This window comes from Pleurodeles waltl, chromosome 3_1 (genome assembly GCF_031143425.1).
Source record: "Pleurodeles waltl isolate 20211129_DDA chromosome 3_1, aPleWal1.hap1.20221129, whole genome shotgun sequence".
NCBI classification, from domain to species: domain Eukaryota; kingdom Metazoa; phylum Chordata; class Amphibia; order Caudata; family Salamandridae; genus Pleurodeles; species Pleurodeles waltl.
In genome coordinates, this window is record NC_090440.1 from 1,657,061,402 (window position 1) to 1,657,075,391 (window position 13,990).

Here is a 13,990-nt window from a genome sequence, read left to right on the forward strand (position 1 = left end):
ACACCACACCTACCACTTTAAACCATCTCCAGCAGAGAACACTCACACTCTACACTCATCTCAAAAAGTGTACTTAAGAGCAGTGTCTCTCCCAGTTTTTCAAAGTGCCAGGCAGAGTTCAGAATGGAAAATGTACTTGCCTCCCTTAGTTCCTGCATGCACCTAGTTTAGTACCAACAACATGAGGAAACAGATCACAAAAACTATAAATTTAAACTGTTACACCGTATGGCCAACTCCTACCCCCTTGGATGCTGCTCTGGTGCTACTGTAACTGTGTGGGCATTTAACCTGCAAGCTTATCAATTGCTGCTGTCAGGTAGTGGGCATAGGCTGCTTTTCTTATGTTTATCTCACAGGCTGTCCTTGTTCTGGGCATCATGAGAGACATCTAGAGAAGACCAGAAGAGTGAGGGGTGCTTAGAATGAGAGAAGGACATGCTAGGCAAAGGGGAACTTAGAGTCTACTGTAAAATTATATGGTCTGTGAAATAGTATTTTCAATGTTGTTTTCTGCAACAATTCTTGCTGTCTAAGAGGCATAATAACAAATCCCCCATTGCAAATGGGGGAACTAGGTCACTTCCAATGTCAAACTCATCCAAAATGGGAGATATGCTACGAGAAAAAAAAAGCTCTGTACTGCCAAAAATCCTGTGCATACTGTATTCAAAGCTCCCTGTCTTCCCTTGTGGTCAACGCCTATTGGCAATGTAGGTTTCTAGCTTATTTTCTTTCTGGTCCAGAGAGGACCTACCCTAGCAGTTTGGAGTGGACTGTTCCCATGGGAAGCAGGGTCAGAACTGATTAGCATATGGCTGGGTCCAAACTGGGTTGACGTGGTGGGCAAGAGAACAATGGATTAAACCCAGATCTCTGTGATTGGGGGCCAATGTTTGCATTGTTCACCATTTCGCCCACCATCTGTTCTTTTTTGCTTCTGTCGCCCCAAGTGGGAAGGGTATGCCCAGGCGTGGGGTCCAGTGCTCACTGAGCCACTGGATTCGAGCTAGCCTGGCTGATGATGGGTGATACCCCGAAACTGGTCCCAAGATGCTGGTTTCCAGCCCAAGGAGGACCTGGTCTGGCAATTCGGCCTGGATTGTTCCCATGAGAAAGATGGTCAAAACTGATTCGCATATGGCTAGGTCCAACTGGGGTGGATGGATTAAACCCAGATCTCTGTGACGGAGGGTGAATGTTTGCATTGTTCAGCATTCCATCCATCATCTGTTCTTTTTGCTTTGGTACTTAGCTTACCAAAGTGAAATCTATTTTCCAGTCCATTTTTCTTTTGTTCTGTTGGTAATCCTTTTTACTTAGTTTTCTACTGATATTCTTGTAATACTTGTGAGTATTAGTATGCATGTTGCCCTTCACCCCTGCTCAAGTACTACAGTATGGTTATGCATGTTGCTCTTCACTCCTGCTCAACTACTGCTTCTGGTGACATATCAAGTCATGTACTGCAGCCTCCTCATCAAGATACTCCTGTACCTCTCTACATACACGTACAAGTGAATTTTCTTCCTTAAAAACAAGAACTTCACAATGGAAAAGTTGCTTTTCAAAGGAGGTGTTCTTCTATTAAAGGAATAGTGCTTTTGAAAAACTCTACTATGAAGCTTTATTACTTTCGCTCTCCAAGACTACATGCCATTGAACTGCATCAAAGTGGATTATGGACTAAATATCCAAATAAAGAACTACCTGTATAAATGAATGAGGGACAAGGATTGTAGTATTAGTTGTATGGGACTCATAACTGATGAAATGTTTGATTGAATGCCAATTCCTTGTTTTTGTCCACATATTTGTTGATTTGTTTTGTTAAGTTAAATCACATTTAAATGTATTATGAAATGTGGAACTGTCACATATGGGTAAGGTTTCAAAGATAAAAAAAGAATCAGCTAACTTAACACTATTTTCAATTTAATCTGCTCTCCGATGATGAATAACCAGTTTATTGCAGATAAATGACGTTAAGTCAATATTGGTTCCAACAAAGAACCGTTTCTCCATCATAGTGTGATGCACTGGTTCTTTTGAGTTATTCAGGCAACCTCATTCAATAGTGATGTTCATCTTAAGGTGATGGAGGCAGAGGAGCGCAGATGGGATGCCACGGGGTTGAAAAGATAGCAGCAAATTGATGACTGTGGACCCTGTGAGCAAGCTAGTACTAGCACATAATGGTGGTGTACTTGAAAGATCAAGGTCTACACAAAGCCTCTGATGGCGCTTATGCAGTGGTTAAAGAAACAATAATTGAAAGACTGCCTCTGTGTACCTGGTGGAGGCGAGATGAGTGGTAGTAGCCGAGCCAGTGAGTGTGCTCCAGATCCACTACGAACAGGGTGGAAGTCTTGGTTAGAAGTGATGGTCGTACGCACTAGGAGCCGCTTTGTGATGGTAGGTGATGATGGAGTTGCCCCACATGAGGTGTTGGGAAGCAGACAGACTGGAAAACATGAGGATGGGGAAGTAGTCCCAGATGGGAAGTATCTCTGTTCTGGCCTTGTGTGGTGGCACCTCCACGAAACTCAGTGAAGTTGTCCTTAGCATGCACCAGTAATTTGAATTTGGAATTTGAGAGTCAGCTAGCTAAAGGGGGAAGAAGGAGAGGGCCCACGATGAGGAACGTTTCAGGGAAGCTCTGGAGCCAAAAGTAAGCTTAGTCAGGTGATTAGACTCAAGCAAGGTGGTGTTGGGGGAGCTGGTACATTCTCCTTAAAGGAGCCTAGCACCACTATATTAGCTGGTGTGCCCTTTTGATCATAAGCAGTCACTCCATGATCCTGTCAGTCTTCCAAGTACACCCTCCATTGATGGCGCACACTTTAGTGCTGCCAGTGCTCTGGCAAGATCCCAGACAACCCCACAGCCAAGAAGAGGCACAAGTAGGCCGATATATGTGTTATGACCCGGGGAGAACTCTGCTCTCCCGGGGAATGGGGAGAATCTCTGCCTCTCTGATGACCACAAAGTCGGAATCCTTAGTTCCAGTCAGTGCATGATAAAAGTGGGGGATGCCAACAACCACCATCACATGGCAATGCTGCAGATAAAGGGGAAAATGCAACGTAAAAGATGACATTGAGATGGGTAATTCACACGAGTTGAGAAAAGAAAAACTAGTATGGAGCTTTGCCGTCATAATGCAACATCCATTCTTAAAACTACTGAGAACAAATTAACTCTCTGATCTTGTATGTCCCACCAGCTGCTCTGCACAGGTCAAACATAAGACGATGACTGACTCACTCTATCTTTCAAATCAAAAGTGTTGTGGGTGGGGATTAACAGCGTATTATATGATATGAAAGCTTCTAGATATGCAGTACTCTTTCCAACATCTTAGTTGGGGAAGATAAGCTAGATGTACCACAAAAACTGTTTGGGTCAGTGGGGTCAAAGATGTTGTCTTTCAACAACTGTAGTGTCAAGCTCCCTTTCAGTTCACCTTGCACAGTGCCAATTGACAGAAATATTGTCTAATCACTTAAAAGGTTTTTGCAAAGATGGCTAATTATATAATAGCCAGAAGGCATGCGTCAGAAATTATTAGTGTAGGAGATCAGCTGAGATAACTTAAAAATGCCTTGAATGACATAGGGAAATAGCATTCCGACTGCAGTTACTTTGAAGCAACTATTCTCCGGACTTTTCCTACATTTCTCAATTATGAATGGGCAAGACAGGCTGGTGGAAAGTTCTCAAATGTACAGGCACATATTGGGTGGTAATGTCTGCATTTTTTGCAGTATCATTTAATTAAAACACATACCACTTACGACATGCGCTGATAACCTACCGACAAACACTAGCGATCTTCCAAAACACAACCCCCTAGAGCCAAGGATCATCTTTGGCCAACTAGGCCGGGGAGCCATATCGACAATCTACAAATCGCTTGTACTAAATGCCCCAGACCCCCTGGGAACTCTCCAGGAACAGTGGGAAGACTGAGTCGGCCCTTTGGATGACAGCAATTGCAGGGATACAAAGATGGCCCCAAGAGAGCTGGTCATCTCAGGCCTCTGGCTTATAGCAATGAAACAGCTGCAAAAGGCCCACACTACTCCTCAGCATTTTGCAGCAATGGAGAGTGGTGTACACAGGCTTCTCTGTGCTCTGACAGAGATTGTGGCTTCTTCAAAACGCATTGAGACCACTCCAAAACTTCATAATACTGGAAGAAAATATTCTCGATCTATGATAATCAGATGCCCAACTGACTACTTCCCACGTGTTGTACGATTCGGAATCGTGGATGATGTAGGCGTGTCAGAAGGAAGACATATTGGGGAGTACTGGGGTCACCATGGCAAAGCAAGATATAACTGAAAAGTGGAAATCCACCCACACTCCACTGCAAGCGGCACGGAGAGCAGCACTGGACTGGTGTGCCAAACTCGAGGAGCCGGTTTAATGGGCATGGAGATGTCCGCACAAACATGAGAAGATTTGGAGAAGGTGATGGGCCTTCTGGTACCCTGATGGGAGTGTCTTCTTCTTTCCTTTTGTTTCATCATATTTTCATCCTGACTATTGGGCTGTCTGTATGCAATATATTTTTGTGTTTAGATATAGCTTTCTTGAGTGTAAAGAAATCCATAAAATTAAATTATAAAAAAAATCTAAAACAAAAAAAAACTACAGAAAAACATTAATACCTCAGAACCTGGTGAAAAAAAAAATCCACAGTGATGGGGGCAGTATTAGGAACAGTCGAGTTTTCCAGTGATCCAGGAGCAGTACTTGGTGCTGTGTCATTTCCAATTTCTTTGAACAAAATGCAGCAAGTGGGCTGAAAGACCATACAATGGTGTCAAAAGAAAGCTCATGCTGTCAGAAAATTTTAAATTCTTCAGAACATTGAGTTGTTTTAGAGAGAACATTTTGTAACTTAATTATGGTGTTTGTAAGAGAGTTTGCCCTCCAAGCTGTAATGCTGGAGCTACCTTTACCACACTTTAATAAGTCTGCCCCAGCCAATCAGACACATTGGACTTCATTACGACCCTGGCGGTCTACAGATCTCCAGGGCTGCGGTCGGACCGCCGACACTGCCACTTTTTGGCCGCCCGATGGCCTGGCAGTGCTGTTGGTCCCAATCCACCAGGGCTGCTCTGGGGATTAGGACCCCCTGCCCCCCGGCAGGCGTTTACATGGGGGTTGCCCTGCCATGGAAAGGCTGGTGGAAACAAGGTGGAGGCCATGGGCCCCCCTGCACTGCCCATGCACTTGGACCATGCTCATGGCCTGTCCCGTCGCAAGCAGACCGTGAAAGCGTGACAGATGCTGGCACACCCTACGAACTGCAAGATTTCCACCTGCTCAATTACAAGCCGGCATCAATGTTGTGGGCTGTTTCCCGCTGGGCCAGCGGGAAACTCTTAATAGGGGCTGCTGGAAGGGGACCGCACTTGCGGTTACCCGATCGCTAGAGTTTGGCGGGCGGCCTTTTCCACCAGCCAAACTCATAATGAGGGCCATTGTGTCTAATTGTCCAAACTGTTTTCTGGTTTTATAACTGTTGAAACAAACTGAGGCTGTTTTAGAAATGGTTCAGATATTCCAGCTGCAAGTTATTTGCAACTTAAACTACCTGTCTAGAGTCATTTGCAACTGGAAGTAAAAGCACTGAGACAAGCAAACAAAAATGACTAATGATCAGACCACATAAGCTGCTGTGGGACTACAACTATTATGTAACTGTGAATGGTAATAACAATATTCAAAGTGGCCCTTAGTGTGTAGGTGACAGCCAATATACTACTAGGAGGAGGCAAGAGGGCCTGGCCTCCTAAACTCAATTACAAAACTAGTAAACCTTCTGAATCAAAGGAGCAGGCAGTAACTACTTTGATACACCCCATGTGACAGTTCCTGATTTGCTTTCTGTACTCATTCACTGTTGTGGCCTCCAGTTTGTTCTGTGACGTTGCGATGTGAGGCTGGTTACTTATGCTGTTGTGTGGTCAGTGTGGTTGTTGGTAAGCCCAACCATTTCCCTTTACTGCTTGCTTACGTTTGCATTGGTATCTATTTGACTAAGGGGGTTATTCTAACTTTGGAGGAGGTGTTAATCCGTCCCAAAAGTGACGGAAAAGTGACGGATTTACCACCAGCCGTATTACGAGTCCATTATATCCTATGGAACTTGTAATACGGCTGGTGGTATATCCGTCACTTTACCGTCACTTTTGGGACGGATTAACACTCCTCCAAAGTTAGAATAACCCCCTAAGTGTTGTAATGTGCAGGGGTTTGCCTACTATCCGGGGGCAGGAGCAGGCCGCAATGATGCAGGGAGTAAGTGTGTCTTACAGAGCAGAGCAACGTGGAATTTTCTTCCATTGGCTCCATGGCTGAATCATTGATAATTCAGAAAACATCCAATGAGACAGGAACTGGCTGGTTAGAAGACTCATGTTTTCTTTATTTCCTCAACAACATGGTGTGATCTAAAATAACAACTGCACTGTAAAAAAAAAAAAACGGTGAGTTTTGAATTATCACCCAACAGAGAAATCTTGACAAACTAGCCAAAGACATTAGGAATTCCAATACGAACAGCGTTTACCCATATTTAGCTGAGGGTTATTATAAACAGGACAATAAGGAGAGATTTGTCAACCGTGGGAGGCAATATATATGCAAAGGGGCCCCTTTTTCAGACTCCTCTGGCTCTGAATTTCCGACATTGAACCCAGTACCAGCACTGCCACAAACACATACATACTTTTTTAGAATAAGATACCAGAGAACAATTCCCCTCGTCCCTCCCTGCCGGGCGAGGTACATCCAGGGGGTTCCAAAGACGAGGGAGGGGCCGTGGCAGGGAGCATGGACACAGAAGGGGCAACTACAACCAAACTATACATGGAGAGCGCCAGACCAACAGACAGCATTACCAATGGCAACCAACAGACCATCGGAGGAGCCCCCAGGACAAAAACCCAGTTTTAATCTATCATGCCCACACACTAACTGAGGTTGAGATTTTTGTCCTGAAAAAGGGCTTAGGATTTGTCTCTTCAAATGTACCAGACCCTTTTTTAGTCAGATTAGAACTAAAGAAGTTTTACAGAAAACTCAGGCTTAGATATTTCTTTCTAAACAACACTTATGAGAGCAAAGAAAGTGCATCAGGATTGCGTCCTCCATCCACGGTAGCATGATACAACCACGTATGCCTGAACCATGCATTCCTAAACAACATAGTCGGAACCACCACGCATCTTTGCCACACATGCCTTTACCACGATTATCATTGTAAAAGCATGAATGGTAAATGGATATGCATGGTAAACTGCACACCACAGTCCCTACTGCCCTGTCCCTAACACCCAATACCCCAGCCCTGCAATCTACCCTGCCACAGCTCTCAAAACTGCCCCTCTGCCCGCTCTGAGCCCTAAAACTGACCCCACCCTGCCTTAAAACTATCACGACCTGCCCTGAGCCCTAAGACTACCCCGACCCCACCAACCAACCTGCCCTTAAAACTACACCTTCCCTCGCCCTGAGGCCTAAAACCTGCCCCCTGCTAAAAACTACCCCTACCCCAGTCCTCACACTGACCCCCAACCCTGAAAACTGCCCCTTCCTCCGCCGCCCTGAACCCATAAACCAGGCCCCAGCCCTGAAAACTACCTGGACCTTCCCCCATTGAGCATTAAAACCCTGCCCCCTGTCAAACAAAACTAGGCCCCCCACATCTCAGACAGAATACCACTCCACCCCTATAAACTACCCAAACCCCCTCCAAACCTGGTTATGCCCCCACCCCAACTGAAGGGGGTATCAGTCTTTCAGCTCTCCCCCGCACACTAAAACATCTTATGCCACGGCAAGCAAGAGGACATTTGATTATTTTGGGTTTTAGTTTTACATTTGGGCAATGAGAGCTTAGCTAACTCTCAAAATCGTCCCACTTGGAATGGTGAGGGCTGCACTTTTAGGACATTGGGACGCTGCCATGTAGAAAAATCCACAAGACTTAGACACATCTCAAAACTAAACATCTGGGTGATTCCAGGGTGGTGTGCTTCACATGCACCCGCACCATTTTCTTACCCACAATGCCCTGCAAACCTCCAACTTTTTTTTCCAACCACATTTTTGTCATGGAACCTTCCGGAATCTGCAGGAATCCACAAAATTCCTACCACCCAGCATTGTCTCAAACATACCGATAAAAATTCTGCCCCACTTGTCACCCTAAAAATGTTTTTTTTCAAACTTCCTTTTGGACCCGCTTTGGTTCCCCCTCAATTTTGACATGTGTTTGACTCTTCTCTGTCACATGCACTTGGCCCACCTACACAAGTGAGGTATCATTTTTACTGGGAGACTGAGGGGAATGTTGGGTGGTAGGAAATTTGTCCTGATGTGGTGATCCCACACAGAAATGTGGGAACATTTTTATTTTTCAGCTAAATTTGAGGTTTGCTGAAGATTCTGGGTAAGAAAACATTGGGGATCCACGCAAGTCACACCTCCCTGGATTCCCTCGGGTGTCTAGTTTTCAGAAATGTTTGAGTTTGGTAGGTTTCCCTATATGGCTGCTGAGCCCAGGACCAAAAACGCAGGTCCCCTCAACAGGCGGTTTAGTATTTGATCATTTTGATGTGTCCACATAGTGTTTTGGGGCATTTCCTTTCACGGGCACGAGGCCTTCCCACACAAGTGAGGTACCATTTTTATCGGGAGACTTGGGGGAACGATAGGTGGAAGGAAATTTGTGGCTCCTCTCAGATTCCAGTACTTCACATCACCGAAATGTGAGGAAAAAGTGTTTTGTGGCCAACTTTTGAGGTTTGCAAAGGATTCTGGATAACAGAACCTGGTGAGAGCCCAAGTCACCCCAACCTGGATTCCCCTAGGTGTCTAGTTTTCAAAAATGCACAGGATTGGTAGGTTCCACTCGGTGCCTGCTGAGCTAGAGGCCAAAATCCACAGCTTGCCACTCTGCAAAAAACAGCTCTGTTTTCTTTGGGAAAATGTGATGTGTCCACATAGTGTTTTGGAGCATTTCCTTTCGCGGGCACTAGGCCTACCCACACAAGTGAGGTACCATTTTTATTGGGAGACTTGGGGGAATGGTGGATGGAAGGAAATGTGTGGCTCCTCTCAGATTCCAGAACTTTCTGTCACTGAAATGTGAGGAAAAGTGTTTTTTTGGCCACATTTTGAGGTTTGCAAAGGATCCTGGGTAAAAGAACCTGCTGAGAGCCCCACAATTCACCCCATCCTGGATTCCCCTAGGTGTCTAGCTTTAAAAAATGCACAGGTTTCGTAGTTTTCTCTAGGTGCCGGCTGAGCTAGAGGCCAAAATCCACAGCTTGGCACTTTGCAAAAAATAGCTCTGTTTTCTCTGGAAAAATGTGATATGTCCATTTTACGTTTCCTGTCGTGGGCATTAGGCCTACCCACTCAAGTGAGGTACCATTTTCATCTGGAGACTTGGGGGGAAACAGACCAGCAGAACAAGTGTTATTGCCCCTTGTTTCTCTACATGTTTTCCTTCAGTGTTATTGCCTCTTGTTTCTCTACATGTTTTCCTTCCAAATGTAAGACAGTGTGTAAAAAAGATGTATTTTTGAGAAATGCCCTGTAATTCACATGCTAGTATGGGGCCCCGAGAATTCAGAGATGTGCAAATAACCATGACTTCTCCATACCTTATTTTGAGCCCATTTTGGAAATACAAAGGTTTTCTCGATACCTATTTTCCATTCTTTATATTTCACCAAATGAATTGTTGTATACCCGGTACAGAATGAAAATCCATTGCAAGGTGCAGGTCATTTATTGGCTCTGGGTACCTAGGGTTGTTGATGAACCTACAAGCCCTATATATCCCCATAACCAGAAGAGTCCAGCAGACATAACGGTATATTGCTTTTAAAAATCTGACATCATAGTAAAAAGTTACAGAGTCAAATGTGAAGAAAAATGGCTGTTTTTTTTTTTTACCTCAATTTCAATATTTTTTTATTTCAGTTGTTATTTTCTGTAGGAAAACCTCATAGGATCTACACAAATTACCCCTTGCTGAATTCAGAATTTTGTCTACGTTTCAGAAATGTTTAGCTTTCCAGCATTGGTTTCACACCCATTTCTGTCACTAACTGGAAGGAGGCTAAAAGCACAAAAAATAGTAAAAATGGGGTATGTCCCAGTAAAATGCCAAAATTGTGTTGAAAAATGTGGTTTTCTGATTCACGTCTGCCTGTTCCTGAAATCTGGGAAGCTGGTGATTTTAGCACCGCAAACCCTTCATTGATGCCATTTTCAGGGGGAAAAAAACACAAGCCTTCCTCTGCAGCCCTTTTTTTTTAATTTTTCTGAAAAATACGAAATCTTTACTGTATTGTGGCTCATTTCTTGGTCTCCTTCAAGGGAACCTCTAGAATCCCCAGGATGTTGGAAAAAAGGACACAAATTTGGCATGGGTACCTTATGTGGACAAAAAGTTACGAGGGCCTAATCAGGAACTGCCCCAGATATCCAAAAAAAGGCCTGTCACCTGAGGGGGAAAAGGCCTGTCAGCGAAGGGGTTAAAGCCCTGCCCCAAGTAAAAAAAACAAACTGCCCCAAGTAAAAAAAAAAACTACCCCAATGCCCATACATGCCCTGAGCACTAAAACCGCCAACCCCTAAAAACAACACCCCCACAAACCCAGCCCATGCCCAACTTACCTCTCCCAATCCTTCCTGTTCCTGTCTCCGCCCATCCATCCGCACAGCTAGACCGCTCTCTGCATTAACCATGCATATGTGTGGTTTAGGCATATGCGTGGTTAAGGCAGAGTTCCAGGAGAGTTGTGGTTCAGGCAAGTGTTGTTACGCTTCCGTTGAAATGGCAAGCGTGGCTCAGCCTGAGTTGTTAAGGCCATGTCCCTCCATCCACCTTTAAACCACCACCCTCCAGCTCCGTACCAGCTGAATTACTCACATTTGAGACAGTGGTTAATAAAGAGGTGGACAAACTCTTAAACAATAGAAAGTATGTTCGCTTCAACACTACCCCCGATTAAAGGAAAGCACTGTCATCACTGAGACGTAATTCAGACATTGTAATCAAATCAGCAGACAAGGGTGGTGGAATTGTGATTCAGGATAGGGAGGACTTCTGTGCAGAAGTAACAAGACAAGCAAGGGTTGTCTCCAGCTTAAAAGTCTTTCACAAGGCAATTCCATTCGCATATACCTTTCACATTCCCGTTATTTCCTCGTGTGTGGCAGCAGCGTTTTGTGTGGCAATATACTGCTCAGGCTGGGTGTATGTGTCATTTTTCTTTTTGAAAATTTATTTTTTGTTCTATTCCTAGTGAAGAACGGAGGCACGCTCCAATCTTCCTAGGACATTCCCATAGGATGGTATTTACAACCTTGGAGTCCCATTTCGTTTTAATTGGCAATGTGGAATGCTGGACAACTTGTCCATGTTTCTGTTAGGTGCTTTCAGACTTTTTTGACAATAACCCACCAGAGTCCTGAAGTGACTCCCTTTTTAGCACGCTCCTCGATTGATTGGTGTGGTTCTGATCACATGATTGGACGTCCTTCAGACTACGCACTTTGACATAGTCCCTTTTATAGTTTCTCCAGATTAGCGGCCTCAGCAACATACTTGCTTTGAGAAGCACACAATGGAGTGGGGAGCTAATGACGAAGGCTCACAGGTAAGATGAGTCATCTTCTCACCCATCCCCCCTTTTTCTCGGCCATTGTCTCTTTTAGCAGGGCGTGACGGGCTGTTTTCTGTAGAAGTCATAGCTCCTGACCACTTACTGACACCTGACTCCCAGAGACATATTAAATTTCCAGGGGTTGCAGTTGTTGACCTTCAAGTACATCCCTAAAGCAACCAAAATGTTATCCAGCCTTTGTGGTTTTTTGTCTAGTTTTGCTGCAATCCAGTTTGGTGATAGGCTACGTGGCCCACATCAAGAGTTCCACTCTATTTTTACTATTTCTATTTTTACTTTTTCCCTCACTCCCTACACCTGACTGAATTTTCGTACCAAAACATATCCCTTATTAGTCACATGAGGCTTCTAAGTTGCTAGCTGTAAGTTTGTTACGACTCTTGGTTTGCCACACGTTGTGTACACTGAGCATGAGGATTAGCATTGCATCCTCACTCGCATCAGTGATTTTAGTGTGTTGCGGCATGATCGGCACTTCAAACTGCCTTTTTAGGTCGAGCACGCAAGCGATCTGACGTGCTTTAATTTATCTGTGGGCTTTTAACCACGCCCAACACATGCCCATCACTATCACTCATTCTGGGCTTGCCTTTCAAAAATCCTTTATCATCACTGGTAAATGCTTTATGTTTGTCCCTCCTTGGGGCAATTTTGTTAACGCCTTGGCCATCCACCCTGTTACATGGATAATTGCACGTTTGCCAATACGTTTGACTGCAAGCAAACTTCTTTTTCCTTTTGTGTCTCTCCTTCACTCTCATGTTCATGTCGGCTGTGGTGCTTTGAACTCGCTCACTTATGTCAACTGTTTTACTTTTCATTTTCAATTTATGTGGCAAGAAAGGTCTAGTTAGGAATTTACAATGCTAATACCTCTAACTCAAGCAAACGCGAGACCCACTGCATTGCAAATGCTTGATTCTTCTCAAATCAGATTGTGGTAGCATGGTGTAGCATCTTTCTCTCTCTGGTTTCATGTCACACACTTGGACATATCGAATGGCTTTTTTCTCCAAAAAGCATGTTGAGTGATCTGTTCTGCCTCGGTTCCTGGGGGTATGCTGGGTGTTCTGGTCTGTCTTCCATTCTAGGTCCATTCACTTGCTTTTTTCTCTGTTTGATATGATTACAATGTGACTCTTCAGTCTTTCAGCATTCTTTATATTGCACGAATTTTGTGATTTGTTCCCAGACATTAATGGTATTGGTCTCTGTTTTTCCCATAAAGTTTCATGTATAAGAATTGTTCATAGAACGTACCCAGATCGTTTCAGGTTTTTGTGGGATATCAATTGTTCATCTTTTCAGTAAGGTATCTTGTTATTTTTTTGTATGGAGCTTGATTCTTCTGTATATTTAAATTTTAAGGTGACTACCATTTACATTGTCTTGATGATGTCCCCGGATCATTAATTCCAGTAGAAGTCGAAACATCGACATAATCGAGGCAACTCATATTCATTGAATGTTGGACACTAAAAAAACTAAAGTTTTGTTTAACTGCGTTTGAAAACTTTAACCCATGGGTTGCCTCCTCATATTGTGTAAATTGTATACTTCTTCATGTTTACAATTTTATTTGCTTCTGAGTTCTGTTGGCACACCACTTCTCACTTTTCACTGTGCTGTCACTTGAAGCACCTTCGTCATACATCGAATCAGTCTCATCATACTTTCTTACAAAAGAAAAATATAAATGATTTCAAACGCTTTGAAATTGCATTCACTTTGTTGTTTAAGAGACACAGGTTTATCATTATTATATTTCACATGAAACCCTGAACCATAGAATTTTGTTTCTTTTACATCCACCTTTTTTCAGAGGAGTTTCTGGCACAACACTTAGGGCCAGATGTAGCAAGCAGTTTTGCCCATTCTGTGTCTATGGGAAAATGTGTTCGTACATATGGCCCTTAGTGTTGTGGAAAGGGTTTCATGGATTGCCTGTTTAAGCAAGCATTTCCTTTCCTCCTTCCACTTCAGTACTTCGGGATATTCCGGCTTTATCATGTTCATTGCCTTCCCATTGTAGCCTCTCTGTGCTTACACTCTTTGCATCTTATCTCTTTTTATATGCTATTGCCTTTAATTTTTGAGTTTTTTTTTTTAGCTTATTATACTTGTTATTCTCTTCCTTTTAAGTGTCCATATTCTGGACTGCTTGGAGTAGCTCCATGCCTTACCCACTGAATATATGCACCTTTGTCAACACCCGTTAATAGTTCCCACTGTTCACCTTGGGTGTAAGATGGTGGTGTCAG

At 43.8% G+C, this 13,990-nt stretch overlaps 1 protein-coding gene across 2 annotated transcripts in view; it reads right to left on the reverse strand.

Annotated features, from left to right (window-relative positions):
* The window catches only part of ATF2 (activating transcription factor 2), a 379,503-nt gene that overhangs the window by 317,084 nt on the left and 48,429 nt on the right, over nt 1-13,990 (reverse strand). The gene's annotated exons all lie outside the window — the stretch shown is intronic.